Consider the following 19,173-nt stretch of genomic DNA (forward strand, 5'->3'; position numbering starts at 1 on the left):
CTCTCCATGTCTGTGTTTGTCTCTCTCTCTCTGTATGTGTCTCTCTCTGTGTATGTGTCTCTCTCCGAGCTTGCATTTACATACAGTTATCACCTGATGACAGTTGTGTTGCAATCGAAACGTCGTAATCTATTATTTATTTTATTTTTTCTTTCTATTTGACTTTACCGAAAGAACCAAAGAGTAATTACTGCAGTCACGAAAGCTTCAAATCAAGATTGAACCACCTCTACGGGGAGGATTTCCACACAACTCATACTTAACTTCAAATTTAGCAATCTATGGAAGAATGTCATCAACTGGGTAAAGTGTTAACTGTTGTTAGCCGACTCTCTGTGTTGCATTGCATTACATTTCTAAGTTTGTTAGGTTTGATTTCTCAAACTTCTAATTTCTGTCCCCCTGCCGCAGATCAAGTTCCCCCTTGGCTCTACATGCCCCCTGCTGCAGATCCCATCCCCTCCTTCTCTCATTGACATGCTAATTTATCTGCCCCAATCCCCCCTCTCTCTCCTCCATGCCGCAGACTTCTCCTGTTACTGCAGCCCCCCCCCCTCCTTGCTCCCTCCCCCTCTGGGATCAATATAATACCTTGTCACAGAGGCGTTGTTTCTCTGTGTGTCTCTCTCTGCGTGTGTGCCTCTCTGTGTCTCTCCTCTATGTGTGTCTCTCTCTGTGTTTGTCTCTCTCTGTCTCTCTCTGTGTGTGTCTCTCTCCGTGTCTGTGTCTCTCTCTGTTTGTCTCTCTCTCCGTGTCTGTGTTTGTCTCTCTTTGTGTATGTGTCTCTCTCCAAGCTTGCATTTATATACAGTTCTCACCTGATGATGGTTGCTTGTGTTGCAATCGAAACGTCGAAATCTATTAATTTTTTCTTTCTACGTGACTTTACCAAAAGAACCAAAGAGTAATTCCTGCAGTCATGAAGCTTCAAATCAAGATTGAAATGCAGTAATTTACAAATGTGAATTATAATTGTATTATGAATACTGCAGGCATAATATACACACCAACATGCACCATATGCTTCCATATAGATGTTCAAGTATTTTTTTCTAGCGTTATTTTCCTGAGTAGGCCATTGTGTACTGGTGTCATGGTTTAAATCAGGGGCGTCCTAACTTTTTTCCCGAGGGTCACATACAGAAAAATATACGAAGGACTGGGCCACTCACTAGACGTGAGGTATACTGCCTCACTTCTCATGCACTAATATTGGCAAAATCAATCAAATGCAGTTAAATTACGTTTGATAATTGAACATATTTGAAGAAAAAAAAGGCTCCATCATAGCACTCCATGAGTACATTTTCATTTTTTTTTACAAAAAGGTTGGCAGGTCATTCTCTCAGTGACAGCCTCAGATTGGTTCTTAGGGTGCTGATCCCCCTTCATTGTCCTGTATGAAGGGAGAGACAAGAAGAGAAATAGGGGATGTGGATATTTCAAGCTTATTACACAAATAAATTATTGGGCTTGTTAACACATCAACTAACGTTTGTTAAAAAAATGTCATCAACTTTAATTGACTGAATTAATTAAGTAATTGGGCTTATTAACAAATGAAAACTGTGTGTATATTTTTAACTCACCTGTAATGGGAAGAATATTGCGCTCAGTGGGAGCAGTGATGCTGCGCTTTGGTCTGAAGGATAGCTGGCAGGTCAGGAGTAAGTTTGGTGGTTGAGATGCGAAGGAAGTCACGGTGATGGCTGTCGGTCGTTCTGGTTCTCAGTCTGCTTTTGTTCAGCGTTAAGAGAGAATGTCTGCTCACAGATGTATGTTGAGCCGAACAGACTCATTATTAGTTTTGCGTGGCGTCTCATCAGAGGAAACTTGGCCTTTTCCAAGCTCTGGTAGAAGTCAGGTAGGGAGAGAAGCTGATGCTGATTCTTCAGAGATTCATCACACTGAATTTCGATCAGTTCTAATTGCAGACTCTCCTCCACTTCTTCTGCATCCATTGAAAACGGACCCGCAAACAGTGTGATTTCCTTCTCAATGACAGAAAAATCTTGGAAGCGCTGACTGAATTCTGTCATGAAAGATGTGATCACAGACACATTCTCCCATTTTTGCAGAGAGCTTGGCATTTGGAAATGTGCATTTGATTTCGGTCAGCGTGGGGAAGTGCGCTACATTGAAGTTGCGCAGTTGTGACTCGAAGAGACGGAGCTTCGCACGGAATGCTTTCATGTGCGTATACAGCTGTGGTACCAGCTGCTCTTTGCCTTGTAGTCTCTTGTTCAGGGCGTTGAGATGATCAGTGAGATCAACTAAAAAAGCCAGGTCTGCCAATCATAAAGGGTCACTGATCTCATGGAGAGGTCTGCCCTTTTCTTTCAAAAACTTGTCGATATTTGATCTCAGGGAATAAAATCGCTGCAGCACGGAGCAGCGACTGAGCCAGCGCACTTCAGAATGGTAGAGTAGGTCCCCGTATTCGGCATCAACATCAGAGAGGAACGCTTGAAATTCTGTGGTAAAGCCCTCGTGCCCGAATTGTTGACAGTTTTCACAGCTGTGTTCATCACATCGCCAAGTTGGATTATCTTGGCACAGAGGGCTTCTTGGTGGATGATAGTGCATTTTGACAGCCTCACCTCCGCTCTCCCGCACCTTGGCACTCACCATAGAGGCCATTCCTTTGCGCTCGCCTGTCATTGCTGGAGCCCCATCCGTTGTAATTCCACACAGCTTGTCCCATTTAAGTCCAGCCTGGTCAATTGCATCTGACACAGCTTCAAACATGTTCTTCCCAGTTGTTGTCCCCTTTAGACTCTGAAGATCGAGCAGTTCCTCCGTAATGCAAAAATTATCATCAACTCCCCGCAAAAAAATTAACAGCTGTTCAGTGTCCGTGGCATCTGTGCTCTCATCACATGCAATCGAGTAAAAATCGAAAGCACAAGCTTTATCTGACACTTGCTGTTAGCAGGCTAGCTGCCATTTGCTTTACCTTCTCTTTCCGCTCGGCGTCAGTGTAGGACGTGAAGGACTGATGTTTCGTTTCATAATGCCGTCGTACATTGTACTTTCATCACGGCAACACTCTCATTACAAATCAAACAAACACACTTCCCCTTGGTTTCTATGAAAAAATATTCATTTTTCCGAGTCTGAAATTTTCTGCACTTGCTTGCAATCTTGCGTCTCTTCGGTTCCAGCATTTCTGGTGACCGAGCAAATTTTTTCTTCGATTGCTTGCTTTGTGGAAACGCTGCCTTGCTCAAGACAATAGCGCCACCCAGTTTTTTAACTAAGAAGTGCAATACAGTGGGCCATAGTCCATTATATTTTAAGACTTTGATACGGGCCAATTAAAAATGGATGGAGGGCCGCAGTTGGTCCGCGGGCCGTAGTTTGGACACCCCTGGTTTAAATGTATGATACAACTATTTTGATGAAAGAAGAAAAGGCTTTAACCTTTTTGGAAATAATACAGGTGTTAAGATCAGAATCTTTAAAATCAGAATCTGTCTTCTGGAGGAATGTTACAGGTGTCCGGTCGGGGCGGGTCAGAAAGTTACAAAAACAAACATGGTTGGCTATGCACGGTGTGAAAGAAGTTCAACTAACATACAAAAAACGACAGGAGTGCAAAATAGATTAAAGGGAATAAATTCACGAAAAATAAATAAAAATGAATAAAGTACATAGTCCAAATCTTGACTTAAAGTTTTCGTGACTGCAGAAATTTATATTCTTTGGGTCTTTCGGCAAAGTCACGTATATAGGTTCAAAGAAAATAAGAAAAAGCGACGTTTCGATGGCTTGTGTTGCCGTCATAGTTTTTTTTAATTTCCTTCGAACCTATCTACGTGACTTTACCGTAAGACCCAAAGAATGTACATAGTCTAATTTGCAAACAGATCCCTATTGCAAGGCAGAATTACGTCTGCATTAACCACACATGCTTGTGGTATTTTACCAGAAACGTCAAGTCTGTATTAACCACATGATATGTTTTATTTACAAGGCTATTATTTCCGTAGATTTGCTCTTTATTTGACTTGCTATTAAACCATTGGACAATCCGAAAAATCCGCGATGTCCATCTGATTGTCTATGTGAGTCTGTCGGTATCTGTGCGAGTCTGGGGGTCTCCGTGTGGATCTTTGGGTCTCTGTGCGATTGTTTGGGTCTCTGTGCGAGTCTAGCGGTTCCTGTATGACTGATTGTTAACAGTTTCCCAGATTTCACTGCCCAAAGGTTTGGAACGACTTAACATCTTTTGGCATCTCAATTCTGCCATCTATAACCTCTTTTAAACTGACTCTATTATTAAAATCACTCAAGTTTGAGCTCAATGGGTGTTACTCGTGAAATTAACTTCTGATTGTGAGTGGGCGGGCCAGTGAGTGTGGGTGAGCGGGCGAGTGAGCGTGGGTGAGCGAGCAAGTGAGAGAGTGTGTGAGTAGGTGAGTGTGCTTGTGTGGGCGAGTGGGAGAGTGGATGGATGAGTGAGTGGGCCAGTGAGTGAGCTTACTTATTAAATGCTTTGATGTCTGCCGGCTGAGTCGCCTTTGAAAATAAGCTTCTTAGTTCAATGGACTTCACTCGGGAAATAAACGTATCCCGACTCTGAAATAAACTTCTGGACTGGTATCGTCCAAATATTGCAATGCTGAACAAATGCCCCCAGTTTACTCAATCGGGAATACGCGAATAAGCATCGCCCCTCCCCCCGACTGCCAAACCAACTCGGCAGGACGCTCCTGAACTGAAGCAAAGAGACTCAGTGTGATAAAGCACTCGAGTGTGCACCACGCTGGCGAGATTTTCACATCGCTCGGTATAGAGGTCGTGGGTTGGATCCTGACGCTGACGCGTGTTTATTTGGAGTTTGCGCGTCTCACGCCGCTTTTCCCCTCCAAATTTAGAAACTTGAGTTTAGAGCATTTGGCTGCTGTAAATTTCCACACGATTACAAGCCACTTCGTTGTGGGCAGGTCGCTTCTGAAAGAGATATATAGCTCAAAATATGAGAAATATGAAAAAAAAGAAACATGGTTTTACAGTTGTCAGCAGGGTGAGGACAAATAAAATTAATCAAACTTAAAGCAAATACAATCAGGCGATGGCAGGAGGCAAGCCCAGCATAACTAGGCCACACTTTGTAACGTTCCAACCTGGACATCGATTGCATACTCGCTGCTACACTCAATTGAGATCCCCAGGAGAACAATAGAAGAAGCGAGGCTGCACCTCAATGAACAAAACCAACCACCACCAAAAACCACGACCACCGGTTGTGAACTTCTCACCTCGGTTCTCAGTTGAGTGACGAGCAGTTTTCTGGGATCTCGTGATGTCACGCGGATTCGCGCGGCGGTGAAGAGAACATGACGTCACTTAGCGAGTTTACCACCTCCCACTGAATAAATTATGTTAATAAGGCAGTCCCTGACATTGAGTGATTGGGAGTGGCTACTGAATCTGACACAATGAACTCGCGACAGATTTAATGGCTAAATTACATTTATGAAGCAGGCCCTCATATGGAGTGATTGCGAGTGGTTTTGCCCAAATTATGATTTTACTGGTGACATGACGTCACTAGCGAGGTACACACCCGTTGGCGTCTCGCGGCGATGACGTCACGTGGAGTGATAAAGTGAGAGAGCGAGCACGGTGAGGAGTGGTATTAGAGTTTAAGTTGATTTAGATTCCTTTTAAATTTCTTCCTCTGTTGCACAGGTATCTATCCCTTGGGTGGGTAAGCTCAGCTACAACAACAAGAACGTGAACATTATTGAGTGTGTGTACACTATGTGTGACACCACTATCGTCATAAGCATCAACATCATCGGCACCATCATCATCATAAGCAACACCTTCAGCTTCAGCATTATCATTATCAACACAATCATCATCAGCACCATTATCAGCAACACCACTTTAATAATCATCAACACGATCATCATCAGCGCCATCGTCATCAACATCACCATCATTTAAACCAGGGGTCACCAAACTTTTTTCGCAGTGGGCCGGATAACTGAAAGAATGACGAGCATAGGCCGCATAATCATTCTGTTCAATACTTGCAAGCCAGAACGAAAGCTCGTGGAAAAAAGACGAAAAACTAAGTTTAGCATTCCATGTTTATCATGGGTGAGTGGCGTGCAATGCACAAAAAACAAAGACAACCAACATATTTATTTACTAAAAAGTTATCAAAGAAGGCGACGTTAGCAAAAAGATAGTTACATCAGACCTAGTGTGCACATATCCGAATCTCACAAACTAAGCAGCAAAAAAGATTAGTGAGATTTGTGAAACTGACGTTTGGCTTTCAAGATATCATCAATGTTTGGTTTGGAATTGCATCCAATCAAGAGAATTGCTTTCAAATGTTCATCAGTCAATCTCGTTCGATGTGTTGACTTCACATACTTCATTTTTGAAAATGTTAGCTCACAGACACAAGTTGTCCCAAACACTGATGCCATACCAGCGGCAAATTTCTTCAGTTTCGGAAGCTCAACATCAGGTAAGCAGCGGTAAAATTCAACAAGTTTTCCTTCTCTGTGCTTCTCTTTCAACAAGTCATTTGCTTGCAAATCAATGAGCGCCAACTGTAGTTCAACTGGCACATCATCAAGGTTACAATCAAACGGATTCTGGAACAGAAGAATGTCACTCTCAATTCTGTCAAGATCTGAAAATCTCTTCAAAAAATGCTTCTTCAAGTCACGAATAATCTTTTTCGGAAAATCGAGGTTGACATCTTCAGTGATTGTAGCGCAAAACTCTTTGAAACAGTAAAAATGAGAGAAGTTTTCTCCTTCCAGTTGTGCTTCAAAGAATGACAGCTTTCTCCGAAATCCTTTGATGATTCTGTAGAGATCACAGACGAGGTTATCCTTTCCCTGAAGTTTCAAGTTCAGTTCATTCATGTGGGATGTGATGTCGACCAAAAATGACAACTTTGACAGCCAGGTAGGATCTGACAGCTGTGGATCAGCTCTATCTTTTTCAGTGAGAAAAACATCTATTTCGTTTCGGAGCTTGTAAAAATGACACAGGACTTTACCGCAGATGAGCCACCTCACTGCTGTGTGATAAGGCAAGTCACAGAAATCAGAATCCATTTCTTAAAGAAAAGCCTGGAACTGACGGTGATTGAGTGCATGTCCCCGAATGAAGTTCACAGCAGAAACGACTGGTTTCAGTACACAAGAAATATCTAAGTCTTTCTCATAGAGTGCTTGCTGATGTATGATGCAATGTATGAACAGAGTGCCCGGAATTTGCAAATCTTCCAACTGAGTCCTGATCTGCCCCACCAGACCCTTCCTCACTCCAGCCATGTTTTTTCCTCCATCAACTGTAACACCTCGAAGCTGATTCCACTGAAGGTTATAGTCTTGCAAAGTTTTTTGCACTTCCATGAAAATGTATTTTCCAGTTGTTGTTCCATGAATGGTGCAAACGGATGCCAACTCTTCCGTTATCTGAAAGTCCAAATTGACACCACGAATGAACACGAGAAGTTGTGACATACTCGAGAGATCAGTAGATTCATCCAGCACCAGAGAATACCAAAACAAGTTCCTAGCTTTCTCGCGTATCTGTAGCACTATGTGCTCTCGAAGTTCTTCTGTTCTCCGCGCAACTGAACTTGCCGAAAGGCTGATACTTCCAAACAAATCGGCATTCTCAGGACACAAGTCATTTGCTGCTTCCATCATACACTCTTTGATGAAGTTGCCATCAGTAAACGGTTTTTCTCGTTCTGCCATCTTATGCACTATTTTGTAACTTGTACGAGTGACAGATTCATTTTCAGCAAACTTTCTCGTGAAGAGATTTCTTTGAGTTTCTAAACCACGTTTCATGGACTTATATTTCTCAGAGCGTAACTTTCCAGAAAACTTTGAATATGTTGATACATGTTTTTTTCATAGTGACGCCGAAGATTGTACTCTTTAAAAATGGCAACACTTTCGCTGCATATTACACAACTAGCTTTCTGGTCCTTTGTTTCCACAAAGAAGTACTTTACTCCCCATTCTTCATTGAAAACGCGACACTCGGCATCCACTTTTCTTTTCTTAGTAACCATAATGACGGGTGAAGAAAACGGGATCTGAAAATGAAAAAGACATTGAATTGTTTCCTATTGAAACACAAGAAAAGCAGAGGATTCAGGGGTCACTGGTGAAGCTACGGCTCACCAAAGGTACATACAAAGTTTATAGGTACCTTTGGTAATAGAATATATCACATAATAAGGTTTACAAAATATATAAATAGGGCGGGCCTAAATAAACAGCCTAGAGACCAGCTCGATGAACACCTTGACCGGGGAATTTTTCTGAGCTGGGATAATATTTTCTTAATAACACGAGGCTTCTATGGCATTGTTATTCTATGTTTGTTACTTTATGACCTCTAATCACACTTGTAGTTCACTTACCTATCACTGTCAAACAAAGAAATCCTTGCTTCATACCTATAAAATGGATGACAGGCAAAAAGAAGTAAATATTTCTGGAGCGTCGGACCTGTGTTGACAGCCGGAAAATCTGGGGGCGGGAAAGATGCGTGTTTGTGTGTGTTGCCATGGAAACCATGGTAACGTCAGAGCGTAGGCGGAGCTACCACGAGCCGGGGAAGTACTTGGGATGGCGCGAAATAAGTAAACATTACAATAAACAAGAAAATCTAGATACAATAATTTAAAATTGAAAATAGTAAATTTAAGGCACATAGCAGTCAGGAGGTCTCCGCACGCATGAAGATCTCCTGGTATTCTAAACATAATATTTAAATTGCATCACAACGTCTCGTGTTCCATACGTTTTATCAACCAAATTCAAGTACCGTCGGCGGGCCTGATGGACTGACGTCGCGGGCCGGATCCGACCCGCGGGCCGTAGTTTGGTGACCCCTGATCTAAACCATCATCAGTTTCACCAACAATCGCAATTCGTCACTAAGTGGCACTGACGTCACCACGGCGATTGTTCCAGGCTAAGGCCACGTGAAATATCAAATGCCCGCGTGCAAGCGGCCACGGGACATACCCAGGTGTCATGGGTTGACTGACTGAGATGACTGGCCAATGCACCACATGTGCCCCCTACTGTGCCAACTGTCTATGCGTGGCCACGCAGCTGGAGCCTGTGAGTATATGGGGTGCGGTTCGCTGGCTACACACCCTCCCCCTGAGTCCTCAATGTGCTCCAGGTGGCCTCTATGAGCTCTGGGTGCATCCACTCCCATCAGCGGTGCTGAACGGGCAATTCTACGGTGGCCCGAAAGTCCAAACACAGGGTTATTGTTGTATGGGGTGGCCCAAAAGTCAAGACATATAGGATTATACAAGATGGCCCAAAATTCAGGACACAAATGTAACCATTATACAGAGTGACCCAAAAGTCAAGACATACAGGGTTATACTGGGTGGTCCAAAAATCAAGAGACAAAGGTTATTGGTATACAGGATGGCCCAAAGGTGAAGACACACAGGGTTATTGTGTTATACAGGATGGTCCAAAATTCAGGACACGCAGCATTGCAAAACAGGGTGGCACAAAAGACATAGGGTTATTGCTATACAGGGTGGCCCAAAAGTTAGGAAACATAGGGGTGTTGTTATACAAGTGTAGTGGATTAACACGCGCATACAGGGTGGAAGGTAAAGACGTGCGAGTTATGGACAATGGGGTCATGTCGGGCTGGGCAGGTGCGGCAACGGAGAAAGGTAAAAGGGAAACGGTCCAATTAAGTTGGTATGCGATATATGGCTGTGATTGGCCGGGTGTTGTTGTCAAGGGCAGAGTGGTGCCGAAGTGTCTGGAGATGGGGGGGTGATAGCGACAGGTGCGAGGGGCACGAAGCGTCGTGAGCATGCCGCTTAATTAATTGGTAGTTGATGGGAACGGGGATATATTCAGGGGGGGGGGGGGGGGCGGGAGAGAAGCAGAGTTGAGTTGTCGCTGGGACTGGAACGAAGCAGGTCGGGGAGAGATGCAGAGAAGACATAAAGAGACAACAAACTAGCAGTGGAACAGAGATAAGGAGCGACAGAGAGATAGAGACAAGACAAGGAGAGACAGGGAGAGATACAGAGTGGGACAGAGACAGAGTGAGACAGAGCGAGAGAGATACGGAGTGGGACAGAGACAGAGTGAGACAGATACAGAGAGATACAGAGTGAGACAGAGAGAGAGACAGATACAGAGTGGGACAGATGTAGTGGGTTCCAGGACACGGAGACGGCAGAATAGAAGCAGCACTATTTATTTAAACCTTAACAAGGGTTACACTAGAAGGGGTAGCGGCCCCTCCACCCGTATAACTCAGGAACACACCCCAGGCTCTCTAGCCTAAGCTCTAGGCTCCCAGTTCCTCCTGGTAGGGCTCTAAGGGAGGCTATCAGATCCGGCCCTGGTTAGGCACAGATCTCGGCACCCCGCCGACCAGACCGGCCCTTAGAAGGACTCTGACTCTGGGGCTCTGGGGCCGCACCACTGGCTTGCTGTGCCGGCCCTGAAAAGGGCAGCGGTCACAGGAGTTCCATGGTCTCACTTAGCTGGCCTTCTTTCTTCACTGGTTGCTTCAGCCTCGGGCCCCACACTCTGCCCCGAGCTCCCTGGCTCCCCGTACTTTATACCCACTGGAGCCTTAGCGGACGTTGTTGTAGCCACCAAGGTGTGGGTGAACCACACCTTCCCGTGCCATGTGTTTATTCCCCATAGCACCCCTACATCACCCCCTCCCGTGTAACCCGCAGCCATCCCGGCTGCAACAATACTCGAACAATAAACACAACAAACCCCCACCCGTGCGTGCCTCATAAGAACGAACACCCCAATAAATAACCCAACACACCTATACAAAATTACACTATATACACATATACATTGTACCCCCCCCCCCCCCCCCATCAACGCAGCAAGAAAACTTAACAGTGAACAACAAGAGTAACAAGAACCACTATTACAACAAGCGGCGCGTTTTGGCGCGAGTCCGTTTTGCGGGTCCATCGTAGAGGGAGGGTCCGGTCAGCCCGGCAGTGGGCACCGGCTGTGCAGGTGCACCATCTTCCGTCACCCCAGAAGGGCAAACTCCGTCCCCACCGGGTGGCGCAGGCGCACTGGAAGCCGTCATTCTTGAGGCGCCTGAAGGTGGAACAGTTAGCGAAGCATCAAGGGCAGGTGACGAAGACGCCGTCCGGGAGTCAGCGGACACATCACATGCTCGGCCCGTGTAATGTGGTGGAGGGACGCGCGGCGCCACAAACGGCTTCAGACGCGAGGGGTGTACGTACCAGCGGCGTTTCCCCCACTGGATACGAACGCACTGCGGCCGCATAACCTTCACAATAACCACAGGGCCCCTCCAAGGCCGCAACAATTTCGCCGAGGTCGCCAACGGCACCTGAGGGCAGTGCAGCCAGGCTTGATCGCCTGGCTTCCACGCATGTGTGCGTGATTGGCGCGATCGCAACCTCTCGTTGGCCTTCTGCCGAGAGGAAGAGTTTTGGGCCGCTGCCTCCCGCGCCTCGGTCAACCTCAGGATATTAAATTTAACATGGTCGGCCAATTTCGATTTTCTGCTGGTTTCCGAGACGCGGAGCTGAGTCGCAATTGGTGGGTCAACGTCGCGACAGTACATGAAAAAGAACGGCGAGAAGCCGGTTGCCGCGTGAGGAGCCATTCTATAGGCGGCCAAAACCCCCGGAATGTGAAGGTCCCAATCGGTCTGGGAGTCACACACCTGGTGACACAACATAGATGTGAGCGTCCTATGCAGCCGCTCCACCATGCCATCGGTTTGTGGGTGATAGGGGGAAGTGCGAATCTTTTTCGTACCAAGAAGCGCACACACCTCGTGCAGAAGGACGCCAGAGAAGTTCTTCCCTTGGTCAGTCAGCAGCCGTTCGGGAGCACCCTTGTCGAGGACATAGCAATGGACAAAGGCCTCGGCAATGGCTGCTGCTGACTGGTTAGCGAGAGGCCATGCCATAGGCCATCGGGTGAAATATTCCACGCCAACCAGCAGGTACTTGTTACCCCTAAGGGTCGCAGGGAAGGGCCCCAATATATCGAGTGCGACGAGTTCGTTAACCCGAGAGACCGTGATAGATTGTAGCGGTGGGCAGGCGCCTTTTGCTGGTGGTTTTCGTTGGGCGCACTGAGTGCATGCACCCAGGAGGTCATCCACATCCCTTGCCATACCCGGCCAGAAGAAATCCAGCTGGAGCACGGCAAGGGTCTTGTGGGACCCCAGGTGCAAAAGCCGCTCGTGTGCGGCCCAAACGGCCTTACCCCGCAAAGCGGATGGCACCACAAGCCTGTGACGGCAGGCCCTCCCATTCCAATGCATTAGGAGCCCCTGGAGCAGCCCGTACAAATCAATCCCCGCGACCCCCCGCACGGAACCCCCTGCGCGACGACGCAACGCGAGGAGGGATGCGTCCTCCATCTGGAGGCGCCCCCATTCCGCAACGGACAACCCCAGCAAGGAGTCCGCACCTCCCTCCCCGACAGGACCCTCAGGCAAGGGGTCCTCAGTGGCAGCAGCGAGAACCGGGATATCTAAGGGGGGGCTATCCTCTGGCGGCTTACAACGCCCCGATCCCCTGAGACAAGCGCAATCTGAGGCGGGCGGCAGGCGAGACAGCGCATCCGCATTAGTGTGCCGAGCACCCTTCCGATATGTGGTCGTGAAATCATAATCCTGAAGGATTTTGAGCCATCGGGACAATTGCCCCGAAGGCTGCGTCACCCGCAAGGCATATTGAAATGCCGCATGGTCCGTACGGACAGTGAAATGCCGACCGTACAGGTATGGGCGATACTGTTGCATAAAAAATACAATAGCCAAGAGTTCCCGACGCGTGACGCAGTATCTCTGTTCCGCCAGAGACAAAACCCTACTGCCATAAACCACGACGCGTTCCACACCACAGATCACCTGTGAGAGCACACCCCCAATGCCCGTATTGCTGGCGTCTGTATCGAGCAGGAAGGGTTCCGAAAAATCGGGGTAACTCAATGGAGGGGCCCGCACGAGAGCGTCGCGAAGGGAACAAAAAGCGACCTCCTCCTCCTGGCCCCAGTGAAATTTCACTCCCTTCGCCGTCAGAGCGTGTAAGGGCTTAGCAATGGTCGCGAAATCCGCGACGAACCGCCGGTAATAAGACGCAAATCCAATGAAACTCCTGACCTCAGCCACCGAGGTGGGGGTTGGCCAGGAGCTGACACACTGCTTCTTTGCGGGATCGGTGGATATGCCCGAGCAGCTGACGATGTGCCCCAAATAGCGTACGGATTCCCGTAGCAGGTGGCACTTTTGCGGCTTAAATTTCAAATTCGCAGCACGCATTTTGAGGAACACGGCGCGCAAGCGCAAAAGGTGTTCGTCAAATGTCTTGCTGAACACGATGACGTCATCCAGATAGATCAAACAGACGTTCCACTGTAAGCCAGCCAAAACCAGTTCCATAAGGCGCTGAAATGTCGCCAGAGCGGAGTGTAATCCCATAGGTAACCAGTTACATTGGAATAGGCCGTGTGGTGTGCGAAACGCAGTCTTTGGCTTGGACTCATCATCCAATGGGAGTTGCCAGAATCCGGATAACAAGTCCAACGTAGAAAAAAAACGTGCGCCAGCCAGAGCATCCAGAGATTCGTCCATCCGGAGAAGTGGATACGCGTCGGCCACGGAGATCTTATTAAGGCGGCGAAAATCCACACAGAATCGCAAGGACCCATCGTGCTTTTTGACAAGCACTATGGGTGCTCCCCATGGACTGGTGGAAGGGGCTATAATGTCTGCAGCCAGCATGTCATCCACTGCCGATTTGACATGATCTTTTTCGGCCGGACTTAACCGAAAAGGATTCTGGCATACCGGGGCATTGTCACCCGTGTCAATGTGGTGACGCAACAATTTCGTGCACCCAATGTCATATTTGTGTTTACTAAAGACATCGGAAAATTCCGTCAGAAGGGTGCGTAGGCCGGCACGCTGGGAGTCGGACAGATCACTCGTGCCCGAACATAGTGCATCCATCCAACTATCGTCCCCCTCAGAATGCAGTTGAGCCAGAGGATCGGTCCCCACATTACCCATAACCGTGTCTACCACGGGGACCGGCGTCGCGTGCACGAGCACAGTTCCCTGGGGAACGACGGCCGTCTGTACGCCAACGTTAAGGACGAGGATAAACGGGTCATCGCTCCCCTTAACGAGCGTTTGAGCGGCCACCAGATCCAGCCCGTTTTCCCCAGCCCTCGAGGGCCCTAACAGAATTCCCTGGTCCAGAACACCGGGCACGAAAGGCCGACGCAAGCGAAGGGGCACAAGCATTCGCGCCCCGGGAGGTACACGCTCCGTCCGAGTGACGAACGCTTGTATCGACGCGCACGCTGCCCTTGAGGTGACAGGGGAAGGCAGGAATGTTACCCGTCGGCCCGAGGGAAGCTCGATGCAACCCTGATCATTTAGAATTTTAATCGGCATTTTGCCCAAAAAGTCCGTCCCCAACAAGCACAGAACCGCCAGCGAGGACGAGACTAATATCGGCCCGGAGAGTTTGATATCGCCAATGCAAATTTGTGCTCGAATTTGGCTTATGATACCCAGCGAACCCCCGTTCGCTCCGTAACACGGAACAGTGACTGGGAGCAAGGGGCGGCTTTGAACGGGAAGAATATTATAAATCAAGTCTGACACAATGGTCGCCGAAGCTCCCGTATCGACGAGGATACGCACCTCGACCCCGTCAATGCGACCCGCGACCACGGACGAGCCTGCCGACGCAGCAACAATGCGGTGGGACAATTCCGTCCACTGCCCCGGCCCGAGCACCCTCTCGACCCCGCCGCCACCCAACAAACCAATGGGCGTACCCCGAGGCCCGTACACCGAAACGCGCGAGGTGGGGACAGGTGTGTGCACAGGCCGAGCATGTGGGGTGCCGCGACTTGCCGGGTTGCGATGCGGAGGCCTGTAGGCTGGAGCGCCGTCCGACCGTCCCGGCTGTCGTTGACGAGGCGCCCGGCATTCCGCAGCCACGTGGCCCTTGCGGCCACAGTTGTAGCACGTGATGAGCGCCTTGGGGTGCTCCTGGTGATCCAGTGTTGTCCGAGCCGGCCTCCCTCCGGATCTCCACTCCACCGGGCGACCCGCCGCGAAGACCTCCTCGGAGGGGGGGATGGTTGGCGTCCCAGCGCACACCGCAGCTGCGCCCTTGGGGACGAGAGGTGATCGACGCTGCGCTATAAGGTGCGCGTGGATGTGTCTTGCTGCCCGCAAGGAACACATGTTCGCGTCGTCCTCTGCGACGATGACGATCTGTAGCTCCTGGGCCAACGCCAGGAGCTTCTCCGTCACCATCGCGTCCACCCCTTCGCCGTCCATCCGCGGGAAAGCCGCTTTTGCGAGGGCCAGGAGAGCCGTGCGATACGCCAGCGGTGGCTCCTTCTGGCCCCTGCACTGCTCGTGGAAGAGTTTGCGGCAGTCCGACGATGGCCCGTAGACTATGGTGAGGACCTGGAGCGCCGACTGTAGCGTAGATCGCGTTGATCTGGGAGCTGTGATGAGCGTAGCAAGGGCGTCATCGTCCAGCATGGCCGGTAGCGCACTCAACGCCTCGTTGTCCGTCCAGCCGGCCATCTCTTGATGAGCAAGAAAGCGGCGTTGAAAGGCCCCCCAGTCGCCGCCGTCTGAAACGAACTCCTTCAACACCGGCAGGCGTTGTTGAAACGATGGCTTCGTCTCTGAGAGGTGCCGCGCGCCATCTCCGGCCTCCCCGCCGGTGTTGGAGGGGCTGGGAACACCCATCGGCAGTCGCGCAGGTGATGACGATGCGCCCGCCGATTGGTCCTGACAGCGGGCGTCCGTTGGTGATGACGTCACCACCGCTGATTGGCCCACAGCGTCCACGTGGAGCTGCGACCCTCCAATCGCCGTGGCGGACACTGTCATTGCGGCAAATCTGAAATCTGGTGGCTGTGTTTCGGCGGGAATGGCCGTTGAACGGCGTTCGTCTCTCTGCCACCTTTGCGCCCGCAGCCCCGCGCGGTTCATTTCCTCCAGCGTGGAAGCCGCGGCATACAGCAGCTCAGCCAGTCGAGAGTGAGCCGCCTGCAACCCGTCCTCCATCGACGGCCACTCCTCCAGCGGCGGCTGCTGTTGGGGCGTCTGGGGCATCCCAGGATCGTCGGCCGCGGCCTCTGGCGCAATCCCAGGCGAGCCGTCCTCCTCCTGGGGTTCCTGTGATCGGTTTGTACTCCTTGTGTCCATTTTAAGACCACTTCTGACACCAGTTGTAGTGGGTTCCAGGACACGGAGACGGCAGAATAGAAGCAGCACTATTTATTTAAACCTTAACAAGGGTCACACTAGAAGGGGTAGCGGCCCCTCCACCCGTATAACTCAGGAACACACCCCAGGCTCTCTAGCCTAAGCTCTAGGCTCCCAGTTCCTCCTGGTAGGGCTCTAAGGGAGGCTATCCGATCCGGCCCTGGTTAGGCACAGATCTCGGCACCCCGCCGACCAGACCGGCCCTTAGAAGGACTCTGACTCTGGGGCTCTGGGGCCGCACCACTGGCTTGCTGTGCCGGCCCTGAAAAGGGCAGCGGTCACAGGAGTTCCAGGGTCTCACCTAGCTGGCCTTCTTTCTTCACTGGTTGCTTCAGCCTCGGGCCCCACACTCTGCCCCGAGCTCCCTGGCTCCCCGCACTTTATATCCACTGGAGCCTTAGCGGACGTTGTTGTAGCCACCAAGGTGTGGGTGAACCACACCTTCCCGTGCCATGTGTTTATTCCCCATAGCACCCCTACACAGAGACAGAGCAAGAGAGAGATGGAGAGAGATGGAGTGAGATGGATAGATGGAGTGAGACGGAGTAAGACGGAGAGACGGAGAGATAGAGTGAGACGGAAAGAGACGGCGAGAGACAGAGACAGCGAGCGACGGGGAGAGACAGAGACAGCGAGCGACAGGGAGAGACAGAGACAGCGAGCGACGGGGAGAGACGGACAGTGAGCGACGGGGAGAGACAGAGACGACAGGGAGAGACGGGGAGAGACAGAGATGACGCAGAGAGACGGGGAGAGACAGAGACGACGAGGAGAGACGGAGAGAGACAGAGACGACGCAGAGAGACGGAGAGAGACAGAGACGACACGGAGAGACGGAGAGAGACAGAGACGACGTGGAGAGACGGAGAGAGACAGAGACGACGTGGAGAGACGGAGAGAGACAGAGATGACGCGGAGAGACGGAGAGAGACAGAGACGACGCGGAGAGACAGAGAGAGACAGAGATGACGCGGAGAGATGGAGAGAGACAGAGACGACGCGGAGAGACGGAGAGAGACAGAGACGACGCGGAGAGACGGAGAGAGACAGAGACGACGCGGAGAGACGGAGAGAGACAGAGATGATGCGGAGAGACGGAGAGAGACAGAGACGACGTGGAGAGACGGAGAGAGACAGAGACGACGTGGAGAGATGGAGAGAGACAGACGACGCGGAGAGACGGAGAGATAGGGAAGGGAGCGGAGCGAGTAAGACAAGCGGAGCACGGCGAGTGAGCTGCGGCGAGCAGAGAAATCATGAAGTCACAGGCGTAATGTGGAGAGTTGTAATAAAAGTGGTGTCGGAGACTGGAACGAAGCAGGTCGGGGAGAGATGAAGAGAAGACATAAAGAGACAGAACAAGCTAGCAGTGGAACAGAGATAAGGAGCGACAGAGAGATAGAGACAAGACAAGGAGAGACAGGGAGAGATACAGAGTGGGACAGAGACAGTGAGACAGAGCGAGAGAGATACGGAGTGGGACAGAGACAGAGTGAGACAGATACAGAGAGATACAGAGTGAGACAGAGAGAGGGAGAGATACAGAGTGGGACAGAGACAGAGCAAGAGAGAGGGAAGGATGCGGAGAGACGGAGAGATAGGGAAGTGAGCGGAGAGACGGAGAGATAGGGAAGGGAGCGGAGAGACGGAGAGATAGGGAAGGGAGCGGAGAGACGGAGAGATAGGGAAGGGAGCGGAGAGACGGAGAGATAGGGAAGGGAGCGGAGAGACGGAGAGATAGGGAAGGGAGTGGAGAGATGGAGAGATAGAGAAGGGAGCGGAGAGACGGAGAGATAGAGAAGGGAGCGGAGAGACGGAGCGATAGGGAATGGAGCGGAGAGACGGAGAGATAGGGAAGGGAGCGGAGAGACGGAGAGATAAGGAAGGGAGCAGAGAGACGGAGAGATAGGGAAGGGAGCGGAGAGACAAAGAGATAGGGAAGGGAGCGGAGAGACGGAGAGATTGGGAAGGGAGCGGAGAGACGGAGAGATAGGGAAGCGAGCGGAGAGACTGAGAGATAGGGAAGGGAGCGGAGAAACGGAGAGATTGGGAAGGGAGCGGAGAGACGGAGAGATAGGGAAGCGAGCGGAGAGATTGAGAGATACGGAAGGGAGCGGAGAGACGGAGAGATAGGGAAGGGAGCGGAGAGACGGAGAGATAGGGAAGGGAGCGGAGCGAGTGAGAGATAGGGAAGGGAGCGGAGAGACGGAGAGATAGGGAAGGGAGCGGAGCGAGTGAGAGATAGGGAAGGGAGCGGAGCGAGTGAGACAAGCGGAGCACGGCGAGTGAGCTGCGGCGAGCAGAGAAATCATGAAGTCACAGGCGTAATGTGGAGAGTTGTAATAAAAGTGGTGTCGGAGACTGGAACGAAGCAGGTCGGGGAGAGATGGAGAGAAGACATAAAGAGACAGAACAAGCTAGCAGTGGAACAGAGATAAGGAGCGACAGAGAGATAGAGACAAGACAAGGAGAGACAGGGAGAGATACAGAGTGGGACAGAGACAGAGTGAGACAGAGCGAGAGAGATACGGAGTGGGACAGAGACAGAGTGAGACAGATACAGAGAGATACAGAGTGAGACAGAGAGAGAGATACAAAGTGGGACAGAGACAGAGCAAGAGAGAGGGAAGGATGCGGAGAGACGGAGAGATAGGGAAGGGAGCGGAGAGACGGAGAGATAGGGAAGGGAGCGGAGAGACGGAGAGATAGGGAAGGGAGCGGAGAGACGGAGAGATAGGGAAGGGAGCGGAGAGACGGAGAGATAGGGAAGGGAGCGGAGAGACGGAGAGATAGGGAAGGGAGTGGAGAGATGGAGAGATAGGGAAGGGAGCGGAGAGACGGAGAGAT

At 50.4% G+C, this 19,173-nt stretch overlaps 1 protein-coding gene across 6 annotated transcripts in view; it reads right to left on the bottom strand.

Annotated features, from left to right (window-relative positions):
- The window catches only part of LOC116957341 (uncharacterized), a 76,596-nt gene that overhangs the window by 34,789 nt on the left and 22,634 nt on the right, over positions 1 to 19,173 (bottom strand). Inside the window, exons 1-2 of one of the 6 annotated variants that reach the window (XM_076055796.1) lie at positions 1,590 to 5,245; positions 819 to 1,396 (exon numbers count right to left, since the gene is read on the bottom strand). The exons of 2 other annotated variants lie outside the window; for them this stretch is intronic. The gene's annotated coding sequence lies outside the window, so the exon portion shown is untranslated. 3 more of the 6 variants (XM_076055794.1, XM_076055795.1, XM_076055792.1) reach the window with 3 other exon arrangements.

The sequence above is a fragment of the Petromyzon marinus genome, chromosome 72, assembly GCF_048934315.1.
Source record: "Petromyzon marinus isolate PM22_M1 ecotype Great Lakes invasive population chromosome 72, UKy_Petmar_22M1.pri1.0, whole genome shotgun sequence".
NCBI lineage: Eukaryota > Metazoa > Chordata > Hyperoartia > Petromyzontiformes > Petromyzontidae > Petromyzon > Petromyzon marinus.